The following is a 19086-nucleotide window of genomic DNA, read 5'->3' on the forward strand; positions in this document are numbered from 1 at the left end:
TTCCTGTAAGCCACTTATAGAACGGTTCCCGGAATAAATCGCCACAGAAAACGACTGCAACAGAAACCACCGCTTATAAAATGTGTAGTAGGCTATAAATATTGTGGCGCGGTATTGTATTTCAAAACAAGAATTAACCGGGCAAACGTATCGCCCCAGGCAAACGTAACGCCCCGGGCAGACGTATACCGTCCGACGCTCGCTAGAGCTCGGTCGGACATTGCTAAAGGATCGTATCCTATGTTTCAAACTAACCGGGCAATCAGTGGATCCCAGGTTTGCGTGCGAGACACCGCCGCTTCCGACGGCGGGTCGGCGGTGGACTCGGATTGCGTCATCTTGGCGGCATGGGCCGCCTCGATTCCTTATCCTCGCCAAATGGGGACTTCGTCCCCATTACATTGTCCTCAGAATAAATTTCGAAAAACGAGAACAAGAGAATAAATTTATAATAGAAATGTGAGGCACATGATGTTTTTCCCGCGCCAAATATTTCTAGCCTACTACACTTTTTCTAAGCGGTTGTTTCTGTTGCAGTTGTTTACTGTGGCGATTTATTCCGGTCACCTTATAGAACATATTTCTGTAGGAGTTGTCGGGGAGTCTTACCGGGATATTCTATAGTAGAATCCTACGTGAAGAATAGGGTTGACTCGAGAAATGAAGAGATGGCGGAATAAAATGTATTCGACGGTGAAAGAAAATGAATTGGACAGCGAGTATCCGAAGTATGTTGCGGGATATTCGAAGATAAGTTTATTTATATAGTGAAAACTAAAAAAACATCATCGAATTTTGTTGAAATTATAGTAAATAATCTGCACTTTGACATGTAAACTATTTTGTTTCATCGGACTCCTACCGAAATTGAGCTCCGAATTCTATGTGACTTGAACTATATTTTAAAAAAATCGTCTGCGATGATTGGCGACAATAATGCTCAGTATTTCACAATTCTATCGGGAAAACAATTTTTCATGTCCCTTTTCTTCAATAGTTTTCAAATGTCAAGGAGACTTCAAGTGCACCTTTCCTACTTTCTGGAAGTTAACAACCGACTACAACAAAAACTGTAAATGCCATCGAAAGGGAGAGTGGGCGGTACGCGATGTCAGCGCCCTCCCATCAATAGTACACGATGTAACTGACTGTACCAAAAAAAAACAGACCAAACGGAACCCCTGTCTTCTCCTTGCACAATCATAACACATCCAGTGGATGCCGCAGTTCAGTTCAGTAGTGTACATTTTTCGTCCTCTGTCGAAGCACTTTGCTCCGGCGAAATGACCTTCCCCCCTTTCACGTGCCACCGGGTTGAAGTGAAGGAGAAAGTGCAACAAACTTTAACAGCGCACACACAAAAGTGCATTCTCTCTTTCCCATTCGCCCTGGTTGAATTTTGGGACGCGGTGTTTTCATTTGATCGGGCGGGTAAAGCGGGGTGCGGTACACAGTCTCTGTGAACTCTATCGCAAGTAATCCCTAGCAGCGCAGAGTGTGGTTTATCAGCAGTATTCTTGCAGTTAATACAAAAGAGACATACCAAAGCGTACTGCAATTTGAAGAAAGTTCGATGTTCGAGGAAATCGTCATTTTTGGCTCCACAGGAATCCATTACATAAGGTCGATGTTTATTACGAGTAACCGAGGCGAATGACTGCCTGAATATGAGAGTATGCGAACGAAGATGGCAGGTACGACAAAGAAAGGAAGCTCTTCTGCGAAAAGATGAGAATATCTGAAGTAAATTGCTCCTTCGCCAACCATGAGAAATGGTAACGAAACAATTTTTTCTAGGCATTGGATCTAGTCCAGAAATATACAATCTAGATTTGATTTTCATTTTAAATTATCTTAAAATCTCACAATTCGTTGTTTTACTTTTCTTCGATTTGAAACACAGCAGTGATATGAGAGCAAAATGAAACCGGTTGATACAACCTGATTATGAAAAAGTTATCCGCATCATCAATATCAAGACAGTGCTTCTCGAACACATTGAAAGCGATCCGAAGTGAAGTAGCTCTGGGTGCTTAATAAATAGCATTTGCTAGAACAACTTACATAAGGCGATTCTGTTGCCACTTCAAATCAAGATTCATTCACCATTCACGTAAGCAATCCTTACGGAAATGCGGAAAATGAGTGTGCTTCGGGCAACCTTGAAGCTGGCTTCAAACGAGAACCTTCGTTAGCATTTCTACCCGTTTCCCTGTTTCCTAATATCATCCAAAAATGTCTAATGTAACCCGAAAACTAACTAAATGGATATTCGAATTGACCATCGGAATCAAAAAATCTGTTCAAAAAGTATCGCGTCGTTTGAAATTCCATGGGTTACGTATATTCGATTTTGTTTTTTTTGTACCGTTATGATGGTACGGGAAGTGGGGGTAAGACGAACATGTTAAGAAAAACTTCAATTGTATCTTTCGGAACTCATGTTCCCCGAAACATGAATGCAGTTTCCTTCAATTCAATATACTGTTTTCGAAACAATCGGCCAAATGTTTTACAAAAAAAATGTTTTTCAATGTTTTTTTACTGAAATTGAAACAAACCAAAAAATAGAAAAAAAAATCATCACTGAATTTAAAGAATCGATGCCAAATGGTTTAAAAACGCGTCAAACATCGAGAAAATCTCGAAAAAAAAATCAAAACTTTGAGTCATTTTTTTGTGTCAATGAACAAAATGTGCTGTTCATTGACCCAAAAAAATGACTCAAAGTTTTGATTTTTTGAGCAAATTCTAGAATATCGATTTTCGGCCGAAATTTTTTTTCGAGATTTTCTTGATGTTTTACGCGTTTTAAACCATTTGGCATCGATTTTTTTTTATTTTCTTAATTTCATGTACAATACCGCGGCATTACCACATATTTTTTGGAAAAATTCAAGATGCAGGTTTTTGGAATAAAAATCTATGCGTAAACATTGACAATAAAAATCGGGTAAAAATCGGCTGTTCTCACCTCATTTGGCATACTTGGCATAGTGAAAATTTTCAATGGTTTCCAAGATGACCATGCCAGTTCTATAATTTCATAGAATATTCCTGGTGAAGGGAAACCAGAACCACGATGTGATTGTCTACGAATTTGTAGAGATTCTCCGATGTTTGATGATGTTACAGTAACGTCTCGATTATCTCATTGGGCGTTTTATCATGTCTCGTTTATATCACTCTCGATTTAATCACTGCAAGTATTTCGTTCATATCACGTTTTTCGAAACAAAAGAAATAATATGCAAATTTCAATTCGTCGTTGAGAGTCAAGTAGAAAAAATGATTTTTAAGTATTTATACCGCACCCAGTGATCAGTCGTATTCACGAAACATACGAAAAGTTTTCCTAATGTGGTATTTGTAGCGAATATTGCGCTTTTCTTTTCGAAGCCCGTCGTTTTCATAAACTCAGAATAAAAAACTATGAATGATTCTGATCAACTTTCTCTTTGATTGTTTGGGATGAGATGTACGGCCTGTGCCGTTTCTCAAGTTTGATTAATGTAAGAATCAGTAGTACAGTATTTTTCGCCCATTGTTGAAGTTCCATTTGAAGGTAGCCAGTGATACATTTTTGTGATAGCTTTTGCGATCTAAAGTTTGTATTTATTCCATTGGAAAAAAAAACCCCGGGACGTAAAAGGAATTGGTGGTATGCTTAAATGAATCTGTGCTTCGACTATTTTTTTAACGATATTCAACCTAAATGTCATATGAAGTGACCACTTCCATGTCAAGAGCACCAGTCCAAACGAAACGCTTTAATAAGCAATTAATGAGAAACAGCTCACCGAGCTACCGAAAACAACCCGAACCACTACATTGATTCCTTCTTTTACGCAATTGATGCGTGCGCGCAAAAAAAAATCGCGTAAAAATGCGTAATTTCGAGGGAATCGTGTGAATAAAGATTGCCCCACCACCGACGCGCGTCGGTCACAACCACACTCGCACAGTTCTCGCAGAATTTCTTTTCTTATCTTTCTCTTCTCCACGAAGCGACGATAGACAGTGCCAAATCGCGTAATTTCAAGAAAATCACGTAAAAAATCGTGTACTTTCGAGAGATTCACGTAAAAACATCGTCTGATAAAATCACGTAACAAAATCGCGTAAAGAAATAATCCAGTGTATTACCCTTTTAACCGAGAAAATGAAAACAAAGGGCCTTACTATGATGTACCACGACATATCGTTAAATGAATTACCATCGAAAATTTAAATTTTTGTGGCATTTCGCAATTTTGTGTTTTTTTTTCATGCGAAATTGGATTATTCTACAAATGGATACAATACAATACAATAGATATAACCATCGATTTCATGAACATAGAAAAAAAAATGCAGACGGTGAAAATTAGGATAAAAGGAATAGTAAGTTCAATTTTCGAAACATTATAAAAGAAAACATAAATATAAAAAAACACGTCGAACAGATTTCAAAGCAGTATTGTGTCTCAAAACATATTTTAAAAATTCCAAAATTTCGAATGACCAAAAAATTGTACCGCGCAACGCACACAGGAAAACCACGCACATTCAAATGGAAATTATGTTTTAATGGATCCAAAAATATAAATGAAATCCAAAATTTTGAAATGTGAAAACAAAATTACTTTGATTTTTAAAATGTTTTTTAGCTTTTACAGTTTTAAAATGTTTTTTGAAACCATATAGGGTTTCACGAAAAATACATAATGTTGGTACCCTATACAATATTTTCCATAGCGCTGATGATAAAATTTGGGAGAACTTTTTACAAACACATGAGTACTATACAATTATAGATTTCTGGAAAATAAAAAATATTAGAAAATAAAATAAATAATAGAAATAAAATATTTTTTTTAATTCATTAGATATTTTCGTATCGCGCAGCTCTAGAAATTTTCTGCAAAGAAATCACAAATATTCAAAACCACATACCACAAACCACGGTCCGGAAAATCAAAAAATCTAATTTTTGTGTTTTGCATTTTTTATGTCCTTATGTCCTCTGAAATGTTGTCCTAAAAGGATTTTTCGATATTTGATTTTGTTGTAAAGTTACAGCCAAAAGTATGAAGTCACCTCAAGGGATATAGTATTGCTGTACGAATTTTTAAACGCGTTTTTCTCGAAACCATGTTTTTTCAACTGGTGGTATCAATATCTCAGGATCTTCTCGACCGATTTTGCTGAATTTTTTTTTTATTATGATGTAAAAATGAATTATCTACAGCGTTACATAGCCGTTTTTGATATATCTTTTCGATTTTTTTAAATGAATTTCCAAACAGCGATTTTTCATAAAAAATAACTCATTTTCAACAAAAATGGCCGCTCATTCGCTATCCAACTCTTGACGAGTAAAGTTCAGTGTCGTTATTGTGCGTTGCCACTTTTACTATTGTGCGATTGATATAGTGTACGAGTGAAGGTCATTGCTGTCCGCTTTCGAATTGACCTTTTGTGAAGTGGAACAAAGGAAGCAGCGCTCTTGCAGCTTGCAGCCCTTGGCGGCTGTTGAACATTGGCATAACGGGATCGCCATCGTGTGGCTGTCGTTAACGGGAATTATCATCACGTGACCGTGTGAGCTATTCTTGCGCTATTGTGTTGATCCATAGCGCGTAGCCTCTGTCTCTCCCTGGTTAGGGCAGTAGAGCGCAGTATCGGAACAACTTTTATATTAAGGTACACATATTTAATATTAATATTATTGTTCAACTCATATGTTCATTGCTTAATATTATCATCATAATTTTTTGTTTGTTTTGTTATTTTTTTTTGAGATTATTGTTAAAATCAATAATAGATTAGAAATAAGACACAAATTTTTGTAAAATGGAGAATAGTGGAGGATCTCCAGAGATGGAGATCTCCGATAATGAATCCCATTCAAGATCTGGGAAAAAACATAAACGAGTCCCTCAAAAAGAAGATAATTCTTCTGGGGACGAATCTGCTCATCCTTCCAAGCCCCCCTCTAAGAAAATAGCAAGCCTCCCTTCTGAACCCACTGTTACTTCCAATCCCCCTCTCCCATCATCGATTTCGCTTCCCCCTTCTGATGTTTCCGATCCAACCCAATCCTCATCCTCGTCCTCGTCTTCTCCCTCTGTTGTCTCCGCTCCACGTGTCAGAGTTTATCCAGAAGATGCACCTGGAACTGGCCCGTGGGTTGTTTTCCTCCGGCCAAAACCAAAAGGAAAAAGCCTTAACGTGATTCAGATCATGAAAGATCTGGCCAGATACACTTCTGTATCTGAAATTCGCAGGGTTAGACCGAACAAATTGCGGGTTGTCGTGAATGAACGGAAACACGCAAACGAGATTGTTGCTGACCAACACTTCACTCTCGAATATAGAACATTTATACCCTCCCATAACGTAGAAATTGAGGGGGTGATAACTGAAACGGGTCTGACGAGCGAACAAATAAAAAAAGAAGGAAAAGGCAAGTTCAAGAAGCTTCCCTCAATGGAAGTAAAGATCTTGGACTGTCGCCAACTCGGGAAACTCTCCCATGATGGGGACCAAACTAAATTTACGCCGTCAGACTCGTTTCGAGTCACCTTTGCTGGTGCCGCCCTCCCTGACTACGTTATGGTGGACAAATTGAGACTACCTGTGCGACTCTTCGTGCCAAAGCCCATGACTTGCAGCAAATGCAAGTCAGTTGGTCACACTTCAGATTATTGTGCCAACAAGGAGCGCTGTGCCACTTGCGGAGAGCAACATGAGGGGAAATCCTGCAGTGCGACTGAGCATAAGTGTCCATATTGCGGAGGATCCCCACACGCGCTCTCAGCTTGTGAAACTTACAAGAGTCGCTGGGAGAAACAGAAGCGCTCTTTAAAGGAACGCTCGAAGCGCACTTTTGCGGAAATTTTAAAGGGCGCTTCTCCACTGGCCCAACAACAACAACAACCAATCTCAACACACAATATCTTTTCCACGTTGCCAGTTGATGAAATGGAAGCGGACAAAGCTAGCGGGGGCACTCCGTTTATTTTCAAAGGGAATCTTCGGCGCAAAAATGTGACCACTCCCAAAGTTCAAGAACAAGTCCCCCCGGTGATACCCCCAGTTAGCTTGCCTAAAAAATCGAGTGCAGCGGACAAGCAAAATCAGGTTCCTCCTGGCTTCCGTGGGAATAGTTCACCTTCGAACGACCCAGCACTCGAGGGGACATCAAAAACCCCAACTGTCCCTGTTTTTCCGTCCAGCTCAACTTCCCAATCGGGATTTATAAAGTTGTCTGACCTTTTGGATCAAATCTTCAAGTGTTTTAATGTTTCCGACTCCATCAGAACCATTGTCATTTCAATGCTTCCAGTATTAAAGACAATTTTACAGCAATTGATGCAAACATGGCCCCTCCTTGCAATGATTATCTCTCTTGATGTCTAATTTAGATAGAGAGGTCGGAGATATCACTGTTTTTCAGTGGAATTGTCGTAGTCTTATCCCTAAATTGGATACATTCAAATTTTTAATTCATAAGTTCAATTGTGATGTTTTTGCTCTGTCCGAAACTTGGCTTTCTTCGCGAGATGATCTCTCTTTCCATGATTTCAATATTATACGCTTGGACCGTGATGACAGATACGGAGGGGTGTTATTGGGGATCAATAAGTGCCACTCATTTTTTCGAATTGACCTTCCACCTATTGGAGGGATTGAAGCTGTTGCTTGTCATGCAAACATCAGAGGAAAAGACCTCTGTATTGTCAGCTTGTATTGGCCTCCGAGAGCTGCGGTTAGCCGCAAGCAACTTGTTGACATGTGCTCACTTCTTCCTGAGCCACGATTGATCTTGGGAGACTTCAACTCTCACGGAACTGCCTGGGGGGAACAGTACGACGACAATCGTTCATCGTTGATATATGACCTTTGTAACAGCTTCAATATGACCGTTTTGAATACTGGGGAAACAACACGTGTTCCTAAACCTCCTGCTAAACCAAGTGCTCTTGACCTCTCGCTTTGCGCGAATTCACTATCGTTAGATTGCAAGTGGAATGTAATCCAGGACCCCAACGGTAGTGATCACTTGCCAATCAAAATTTCCATCACCATTGGGTCGAATTCTTCTGAATCTATAAACATGGCATATGACCTCACAAGACACATTGACTGGAAAAAATATACGGACGCGATTGCTCTAGCCATCAATTCCAGAGATGGTTTACCTCCATTGGAGGAGTATAACTTCCTTTCTCGTTTGATCTATGACAGCGCGGTTCGCGCTCAAACGAAACCCATCCCAGGTTCCACTATTCGTCGAAGGCCTCCCAATCTATGGTGGGATAGCATATGTTCCAAGCTTTATGTAGAAAAATCGAATGCATTTAAAGCTTTTCGGAAACGTGGAACCATTGAAAATTTTCAGACGTATTTGGACCTTGAAAATCAATTTAAAATTTTGATCAAAGGGAAAAAACGTGCTTATTGGCGAAATTTCGTGGGAGGTTTGTCACGAGAAACGTCAATGAAAAAATTATGGAAAGTGGCTCGAAACATGAGAAATCGCTCTTCAACGAATGAAAGCGAAGAATATTCACATCGATGGATTTTTAATTTTGCGCGGAAGGTTTGTCCCGATTCCGCTCCTGTGCAAAAAATTGTTCGAGATATACCACAAGATAGGTGCGATCTTGATTCCGGGTTTTCGATGGTAGAATTCTCTCTTGCTCTCCTTTCATGTAACAATTCTGCTCCGGGATCGGATAGAATTAAGTTCAACTTGCTGAAAAACCTCCCTGATGTGGCGAAACATCGCTTGTTGAATTTATTCAATCGGTTTCTGGAGCATAATATTGTTCCAGATGATTGGAGACAAGTACGAGTTATAGCTATTCAAAAATCCGGAAAACCCGCGTCCGACTTCAATTCGTACCGCCCAATAGCAATGCTGTCTTGTATACGGAAATTGTTGGAGAAAATGATCTTGTTTCGCCTTGATCGATGGGTTGAAACGAATGGCCTACTCTCAGATACACAATATGGGTTCCGCAGGGGCAAGGGGACGAATGATTGTCTTGCGTTGCTTTCTTCAGAAATTCAAATGGCTTACGCCGAAAAAAAACAAATGGCTTACGCCGAAAAAAAACAAATGGCTTCAGTATTCTTGGACATAAAGGGGGCCTTTGATTCTGTTTCAATAGAGGTTTTGTCAGACAAATTACACTCTCGGGGTCTGCCGCCTCTATTGAATAATATGTTATATAACTTGCTTTGTGAGAAACATTTGAACTTTTCTCACGGAGATTCGGCAGTAAGTCGGGTCTCTTACATGGGCCTCCCCCAGGGCTCATGTTTAGGCACCCTTTTGTACAACTTCTATGTAAGCGACATCGACAATTGCCTTACACAAAATTGCAGCCTAAGACAACTTGCAGATGATGGAGTGGTGTCTGTCGTAGGATCAAACGAATCCGACCTGCAAGGACCCTTACAAGATACTTTGAACAATTTTTCAACCTGGGCCATTGGGCTAGGGATCGAATTCTCCACGGAGAAAACAGAGATGGTGGTTTTTTCTAGGAAGCATAGACCAGCAAAACCAAAGCTTCAACTTTTGGGTAAACCGATCACTCATGCTATGTCATTCAAGTATCTTGGGGTCTGGTTCGACTCCAAATGTACTTGGGGGGGCCCATATTAGGTATCTGAGTAAAAAATGTCAACAAAGAATAAACTTTCTCCGTACAATTACCGGCACCTGGTGGGGAGCCCATCCCGAAGATCTTATAATGTTGTATCGAACAACTATCCTCTCAGTGATGGAGTATGGCAGTTTCTGTTTTCAATCAGCTGCCAAAACACACCTCATTAAACTCGAGCGAATTCAGTATCTTTGTCTCCGTATTGCGTTGGGATGTATGCCCTCAACGCATACCATGAGTCTCGAGGTTTTGGCAGGCGTACTCCCACTAAAAGATCGCTTCAATTTATTATCTCTTCGGTTCCTCATCCGGTGTAAGGTTATGAATCCATTGGTGATCGGAAATTTTGAGCAATTGATCGAGCTAAATTTTCATTCTGGATTCATGAATTCATATCATGAATTCACCTCTATGCAGGTTGTTCCTTCTTCGTATATTCCCAACCGTGTTTGTTTTCCTGACTACATCAATTCCTCTGTACATTTCGATCTGTTCATGAAGGAGAAAATCCATGAAAATCCAGATTATCTTAGATTGGGGTTCGTTCCTACAATTTTCAATGCAAAGTATGGGCGTATCAATTGTGATAATATATACTTTACTGATGGGTCCTCTATGAATGAGTCCACAGGATTTGGAGTGTTCAGCGTATTTTTTAGCACCTCACACAGTCTTCAGAATCCTTGCTCGGTATATATTGCTGAATTGGCAGCGATATACTGGGCGCTGGACAGCGTCGCCTCACGACCTGTTGAACACTATTACATTGTAACGGATAGTCTTAGCTCTGTCGAAGCTATCCGTTCAGTGAGGCCGGAAAAGCACTCGCCGTACTTCCTTGAGAGAATACGAGAAATTTTGAGTGCTTTATCCAGACGCTGTTATGTCATTACCTTTGTCTGGGTCCCTTCACATTGCTCAATTCCGGGTAATGAGAGGGCTGACTCATTGGCAAAGGTAGGTGCAATTGAAGGCGATATTTATCAGCGTCAAATCGCCTTCAATGAATTTTATTCTTTAGTTCGCAAAAATAACATCGCTAACTGGCAACGCAAGTGGAATGAAGATGAATTGGGCCGGTGGTTTCACTCGATTATCCCTAAGGTTAGCCTCAAACCGTGGTTCAAAAGTCTAGTCTTGAGTCGGGACTTTATCCGCACCTTCTCTCGACTCATGTCCAATCACTGTTCGTTAGATGCACTACTCTTTCGTTTCAATCTTGCCAGCAGCAATCTCTGCGTTTGTGGCCAAGGTTATCACGACATCGAGCACATTGTTTGGTCGTGCGAGGTGTATCTGGTCGCCAGATCGAATTTAGAAAACTCCCTTCGGGCCCGAGGAAGACAGCCCAATGTGCCGGTGAGAGATGTGTTGGCTCGGTTAGACCTTGATTACATGTCCCATATATATGTTTTCCTTAAAGATATAGATCTTCGTGTGTGATTGTCCCTACATCCTTATACCCTCCTTTCCTTCCTTTGCGGGTAATTCGTCCCCTTGCTATAAATAGTAGAATAAGTTGAAATGTAAATAAACTATAGATATACGAATAGATTTAAGAATTGAGTGCTCATCAACATTGTTACAAATTCCTTATATCCCATCCTTCTCCTAAAAATATGTCACCCTTCTAAACTCGAGTACACCGCGAGTAATCGGTTTTCCACCTTACTAACCATAGATGTAAGAAAATTGTTTCTATATATATATAGTTTTAAAAATATATTTAAGAATTCGGCTCCTTTAAACTTAAGTAACTGAGCCTGTAAAAATAAACGAATTAAAAAAAAAAAAAAAAAATGGCCGCTATTTTGCCAATTTTTAAAAGTTTCAAAAACCCTTATGTAACGCTTTTGATATTGTCCTAAAGTTTCAAAATATTAATTGGAATTCGTTCTGTGACATCCTGTTGCTTCAGAACCGGAACCACCAGAACCACCACCAGTAAGGTACCGATTTTGAGACAGCATTTTCGCATCCAGCTATCAACCGCGTAATAATTAGAGATGAAACGGATATCCGGTAACTATCCGGTATCCGGCCTATCCGACCAATACTTGCTATCCGGCCGGATACCGGATAGTGACTCACTATCTGGCCGGATATCAGTTATTTTGAAAAAAATTCTTATTAACATAAGAAAAATTATAACACAATACCATATAAACATCATTCACACGTGATTAATAATAGTATGTGGGGGGTCTCCGTAGCCACATTGGTTGCGCGTTCGCTTAGTAAGCGATCGATCGTAAGTTCAAAACTCAGGGCCCTCATTGACCATCTTTATGTTGTTACCGAATAACTACGTCCATGCAACAATCATCAGCGATGGAGATCGATCCACGGTCGAAATAAGATCGATTCATCCATACAACTGCTCTGCTCTGCAAGACACATCGGGCTGCTGTTCTATAAATAACTCAACAATGATCAATCAACTGTCTCCGCTGTCCGGTGGTCTAACCGGATAATGGAAGAACAGAAAGAATACTCTTACGCCTAAATGGCTACTGTGTGAATGTACCATATGTAATGGTATAGAAGGAATACTGGCGAATGGCAACTGTGTAATGTGCTAATTATAGATATGATAACCATGTGACATGTACACGATTAAAATTCGGCTCCTTTACTGCTAAAATGCTAATGAGCCTTAAATAAATAAATGGGATAAAAAAATAATAATAATAGTGTGTGATTACTGTCATGTCAAAATGATATTGAATTTGAATTATTATCAACTCATATCATCAAAGTTTTATTTAGCTCCATCGCATTCGTTTCGTCTAACGTTCCGTTGAAGACTGTTATTCCCAGAAGATTCAACTCAAGATATTTTTGTAAGATAATTTTGATTTTAATGATTTTTTGTCAGTCTGTTTACGTTTCGAGAACACCTAAATGGTCTGACCTGAACTTCAGGTCTAAAAATGTTGCAATCAGATAATTTTGATCTTCTAAGTAGTTAAAACGACCTCTTCAGCGTTTAAAGATGTTCTCATACGAAGTAAGTTCGGTGTTCTTTGTGCAGTCTCGTCCTTATCCAAATACTTTTTTGATGCAGGAATATTCGGAATTACCCCGAATATATAAAAGCCCAACGCACTTCTCCACCAAGCCTAAAAGTTGTTGAGTCTTCAAATTAGTGAATTTGTCGTCGATCATAATAATTTCGTATTGTAGTGAAGTAAGTGTACCCCCTCTCAGACTACCATCCATGAAGACAGCACTATGTTTGTTCTCAATCTCAATGAAAATAATTGATTGCTGATTGCATGTAACTCTTACTCTTACTCGGCCAGTATTCGAATTATCCCAATACACTCACAAAAATTTATTAATAATAATTTAAAACCATTATCAGAATAAAACGGTTCTAAATTCCTTGTAGAAAATTTTATACACTAAGAAATAGAATGTTTTTCAATTAGCAATAATCGCACCTCGGTATATCCTTATTGATTACGATATCGCCTCTGCGCAACGCTATATTGGATACTTATTCTAAACGAAAAATTTTATATTCGCTCAAATTTTTTATTTAAAAATGTGTTTATTTCGTTCTTACATTTAACACTTTATTTACACAATTCTCTAAATTTTGCATTTGCTAATAAAGAGCCGAATATCCGGTTTGGCCGGATACTGGATATCCGGCTATCCGGCCTTGAAGCTGGCTATCCGTTTCATCACTAGTATTAATAATTATTCGTGCACTCAAAAAAATGGAAAATACATCTTCAAATATACCTCAATACCCGAGCACTTCACTTTATTCCTTACAGCCGAAAAAAAATCGCGAAAATTCATTAGTTTTCGACCTCCCAGACAGGGGTCTACCCTTAAACCAGAAATGGGTCTCAAAATTAAAAAAGAATCAGAATTGGAAATATATATATTTTTTAGTGCCGCGCAACTCTGTTGAAACTCTGAAAAAAAAGTGATTGCGATCATGTAATTTAAGTCAGAAATCACCTTTCTCACATGAAAAACATAAAGGGCCTGGCCGGGTAAGGGAGTAAAAAGTGCCCCCAAACCAAATCACTAGCTGTATGGCAAATATAAGAAATAAATAAGACATTTTGACGGTTTATTTGAACCCCTATGTGGTTTAACATAGGATCTATAGTGAAAAACGTACTTTTTCGTTTATTTCACGCCATCCTCAAAAACTTCGAGATAAAAATATGAAAAAAAAAAAAGCATCTTACTACGGTGTATCAAGAAAAATTATCAGAAAAAAAGTTCATCAAGAATTTAAGTACTAAAAAAAATATTGAAATTTTGATTTCTTTTTTTTGAGATTTTGAGATTCAGTACTACTCTAATTCATATTCAAATGTGTTCCTATGGCTTTTCTAGATATGTGTAATTTCAAAAAATTTTTTTTTGATATTTCCAAAGGGTCTGCCGGGGTAAGGGAGTAAAAAGTCCCCCAAATCAAATCACCAGCCGTATGGGAAAAATTGTATAGGGTACTAAATAAAACATTTTGGCAGTATCATATATTTTAGTCCTTATATGGTACACCCTAGGACTATGGTGAAAAATGCACCTTTTTGTTTTTTTTTCACGCCATTGTCAAAACCTTTGAGACAAAAATATGAAAAAATACTGAAAGTACATTTTACTAAGGTGTATCGTTAAATATCTTCAAACTATTTTTCCATAAAAATATCTAATAATAAAAAAAATAAATACGCAGTACAAAAAAAAATTATCCAAAATCTCACAGGGAGTGATAGACGACCATATTTGATGAAAAAAATCCTTCTAAGCATATGTTCGAATTTCAACAATGACACAGTTATAGAACTTTTTTCTGTTTCGAACTCTGTTGCCTCAAACTGGCTTTATATTCAAAAGTACGCTACGGAAGACGATTCTGTTGCTTCCGTTTGAAAGATGAGAAAATTTAGTACATGATATAGTAGTGGCACTCTAAATTAGTGGATTTAAATAACATTTCGGAAGTTAAAACTAAAAAGTAAGTAATAAATTTAAATACAAACTAGAGTAGTAATAAATTTTTAAATCCCAAAACAAAAATTTTTTTTGATGATTTTTTTTAGTGCTTATGTTTACAATGAAATTTTTTTTAATAATATTTCTTGGTGTATATGGTGTATAAGTAAGATGTACTTTCAGTATTTTTTTCAAGTTTCTATCTCGAAGCTATTGAGAATGGCGTGCAATAATCAAAGTTTCTTATTTGGGGCACTTTTTACTTCCTTACCCAGCCAGGCCCTGTTCGATGTTGCACTATATGACTCCTTTCTATAACATGTACAAACTTCAGCCTCCATTTTAAAATTCTTCATACAATCAAGACATTAAATGTCGAATGAAAGAAAATTGTTTCGAAACACACGTCTTCGCGTTCAAATAAGCGTATCATTTTCGCAAGACTTTCGAACATATACCACTGGCGTTGTTGATGGCGTTGGGCCAAGGGCACCTCTCCACAACACCAATCATAATGTGCATGAAGCGAACGATGTCTTTTAAAAATTGTAATTTCACCGACCTTTCGTCCTCCAATAATTTAACCTTAAATTAGTTGCCGGCAAAGGCCAGCGGTGAAGGCAACGCACGCTCGCTCGGCTCGTTCGTTTGCTCGCGGAAAAAAAATCGCCATCCAGCGCCGCGGTATGGTATATCAAGAACGCACATGCACAATCTAAATAATAATAAACAAAGTGCTTTTGGCCATGGACGCCCTCAATTGTTGCTGCGGCCACTAACTCTCACAACAGTCATTCTCTCTATCTATCTGTCTGTCTGTCTCGCTCCGGCCTGCCAAAGCCGACAGAGTGGTCGCAAACAACGAGGTGCTTAAGAGTTCAATGCTTATATATTCGTTATGATGACTTTTGTACCACTTGCGGGACGCGCGCGCCACTGCAGCTGCGAAATGGTCAAATATCATTACTTATCAACCGTCACACTTACGACTGTATGCGACGCGATGTGGCTGTTTCAGTTCCGTCGAGAGGAATATATGGGGAAGCAGGCGACATGATTGAAATAATTGCAATGAGCATACTCTCAAAATGAGCAAATCCAGCTCCAAACATGGAAAGGTGTGTGCGGTGTTGTTGGCTCGTTGAACCGTTCAATTCTACCATGGATCAAACTAATCGCTAACTGGCTGCACGCCTCGGAACTGGAAATGCATTCGACGGCATTTGTTGGGGCATTGTGAGATGATTATTTCCTTCCAGCATGCGCTCTCTCTATAAAATATGCTGAACCACAAAGGCGAGCGAACAGCAGAAATATGCAAGCTATGGAACGGAAACCAGCAACAGTAGCAGCAGCAGGAGGGAACACTGAGCAATAGTCGGTGGCAGCGTGTTGGCGTTGACTGTGCTTTGCCGAGTCCTTGATTTCAATAAAGTCAATTCAAGGACGGGCGCTAAATGTTAGAAGTGTACAGCTAGTAGCTCTGTGCGGCGTATGCAATTGTAAACAAAAAACATTATGGTTCAATTAAATCTGCCTTCGATATGCTATACCACTGTGCGCGCCACGGGGGAGTGGATTTACGGCATGGAATCGAGAACGATCAATTCACGACGATTAAAGTCTCGCGAAGCGCGTTAGAAGGGGTTAGACGTTCAATGAAGAAAAGGTCACCGTTGGAAAGAAGTGTATTTTTAATCACGATGAATTGAATAATTCCTCATTGAAACTACTCGCATTCGATTTCGATCTCCCGATGTGGAATGATACTCGGAACGCGGAAATACCCTAGGGAATCCGCATCAGTCGACAGGTTCTTCGATGAAATCACTCTGGAACTTGGCCTTGATAACACAATCCAGATTAGCCTGTATTTCGTTATCACGATGTAATTACTTGAGTGTTTTCGTTAAGTATTAGCTTCTACATTTCGTCAAACCCAAACCGTCAGTATTTTTGGTTTTAAAAGTTAGTAGCCAATTGACCGGGTGCACCCGTGGCCGAGTGGTTAGCGTCTCACATTATCATGCCGGGTGTTCGGGTTCGATTCCCGTTCTGGCCGGGGGGTTTTTTTGTCAAAGAAATTTCCTTCGACTTGCACTGTGGTCACGCGTATTCTAGAGCTTGCCCCTCGGAATACATTCAAGGCGTGTTATTTGGCTCAAGAAATCTCAACTAAGTATTAATAAATGACGCTAGTTAATGCATACGTTGAGACGGCAAAAGTTCCACAGGGAACGTTAACAACATTCTAGAAGAAGCCAATGAATCTTCAGTTTATTCTTAAAAGGCATAATATTTACTCGAATGAAAAAGTAGAAAAATTTTAAAAAACGTGATTATGATACAGCGCGGACTCGATTTGTTGCAGTCTCTGATTTCTTTTCACTATATATAATCAAATTCTGTATATAATCGAGTAAAAAAAATTTTTTTTTATTTGTTTTTTATACAAATATTTTCAATTTTTTGATTTTTATAATCAAAAGATATAATCAATATATAATCAACATATTTGTATAATTAAGAAGAGTTTAATATTTGACTCATCGCCTTGAAGTCATAAAATACATATAACAAATCTTAAGTATTTCAGAATGTGGTAGAAGATCATATTTGATGATAAAAATCCTTCTGCGTGAATAACAATATTTCGCGAAATACGCGCTTTGACCTTATATTGCGAAGCGTTTTAATGAATAAGAAATTATTTACAAATAAGGTATTTTATGGTTTTGGAGACGTGAACATTTCTGATGTTATACGCTACCCAGGGTTGCCACATTTAGTTCTGTGAAAATTTCTGAAAAAATCTGTACATCTGTATTTTAGCCAAAAAATCTGTATCGGAAAGTTAAGGGGGAAAATGGAAATAAAGGTTTATTTTCACTTTGAACTTATTTTTCTTATTAATGGGCGACTTGTAGCCTGAATTCGTTATCCAAGCCTTGTCTATTACCTGTTTCAATAAATTGGCGCATCAAATCACTATAAATCATTAAGGTTAGGTAGTTTGATGAAATTTCGAGGGTTTGTTAAGGCTGCAGTGATGTTTCACCAGTTCAGTTGAAGACCAACTTCGTAGCTGCATCCAACCTTTTTTTAGCTTCTGACTAACGCAAACATTCTCAGACTTCTTCAGAAAATCTTCAAATCCTTTCACATCACGGTCAGGATCAACGAACCGTTGCACGTAGCTCTCCAAACATAAGTTACCCAACATGACCAACAATAACAGTCTTCTCTCATTATAAAGTTCGCTAAATTGAGAGCTTTCTGGTTGAAACGTGCGATAGACGTTATTGATGAGTGGTAGAGAAAGTTTAGGAACAATATAATCGGTTTAGTCATAAAATCGTTTAAATGAGTCAATATACGATTGGTGGATCATGTTTACCTTGTAACGAAAAGAATAGTTTAAGCTCTTCAAATCGCTCAAGATTTTGCTTAATAACTGCCTCAAACGAAAACCATCTCGTTGCGTTGCGTCAATTTTTTTATAAATCAAGGTATATATGTATGCACTGTAATAAATTTAGTATTTAAAATTGAATATGGAAAAAAATTGTAAATTCTGTATTTTTGCTGAAAATCTGTAATTCTGTATCTCAAATTTGCCGAAAAATCTGTAAAATACAGGATATTCTGTGGCAACCCTGTCTCTCTCCGCTCTCCTCTCTCCTCTCTCTTGTAGCCTCTCCTCTCTCCTCTCTCCTCTCTCCTCTCTCCTCTCTCCTCTCTCCTCTCTCCTCTCTCCTCTCTCCTCTCTCCTCTCTCCTCTCTCCTCTCTCCTCTCTCCTCTCTCCTCTCTCCTCTCTCCTCTCTCCTCTCTCCTCTCTCCTCTCTCCTCTCTCCTCTCTCCTCTCTCCACTCTCCTCTCTCTTCTCTCCTCTCTCTTCTCTCCTCTCTCCTCTCTTCTCTCTCGTCGAAACCGTCGAAAAATCAGTCCGTTCTCGAGATTAGCGGTAACATACAAACCATTTTGACGTAGGACTACGTCTTTGTTTTTGTGTTTTTCTATTTTGCTACCGTGTTGAACGGACGTTCAGAATTTTTCGTCTCAGAATGTATTCTCAGATAATATACGAAGCAAGTATAGCATAAAGCTTACACTGATGGGCAGAAGAAAAATTTTCAATTGGACATACCTCTTCAATTTTCATATTAGGTGGTTAGTTAGGTGGAGCGTGTTTGTGTATGGCTGAATCGCACGTAAGCGTTGTTGATTTTATACGTTTTTAAAGGTAGATAATGGTGGAACAAATTTGGGGTTATCTATGGCTACAGTGGGTGTTTTGAAGAAGAGGTACATACTGACAAAAAGAACACAAATCTCGGGTATTGTTCCCACACAAAAAAGAATAAATCATTCATCAACCATCTAAAGATGTTTCTACAATGCCGCGCGAACCCATCGGTCCTTGCCAGGACCAGTAACAAGTTCTAAAGAGTTGAA

The 19086-nt window shown here is 38.8% G+C and overlaps 1 protein-coding gene and 1 pseudogene across 5 annotated transcripts in view; one reads left to right on the forward strand and one right to left on the reverse strand.

Annotated features, from left to right (window-relative positions):
• LOC129771801 (probable serine/threonine-protein kinase kinX) overlaps nucleotides 1-19086 on the forward strand; it is a 158345-nt gene that overhangs the window by 57933 nt on the left and 81326 nt on the right. The gene's annotated exons all lie outside the window — the stretch shown is intronic.
• On the reverse strand, nucleotides 13021-13153 carry LOC129772098 (U4 spliceosomal RNA; annotated as a pseudogene).

This window comes from Toxorhynchites rutilus, chromosome 2 (assembly GCF_029784135.1).
Source record: "Toxorhynchites rutilus septentrionalis strain SRP chromosome 2, ASM2978413v1, whole genome shotgun sequence".
Classification (NCBI taxonomy): domain Eukaryota; kingdom Metazoa; phylum Arthropoda; class Insecta; order Diptera; family Culicidae; genus Toxorhynchites; species Toxorhynchites rutilus.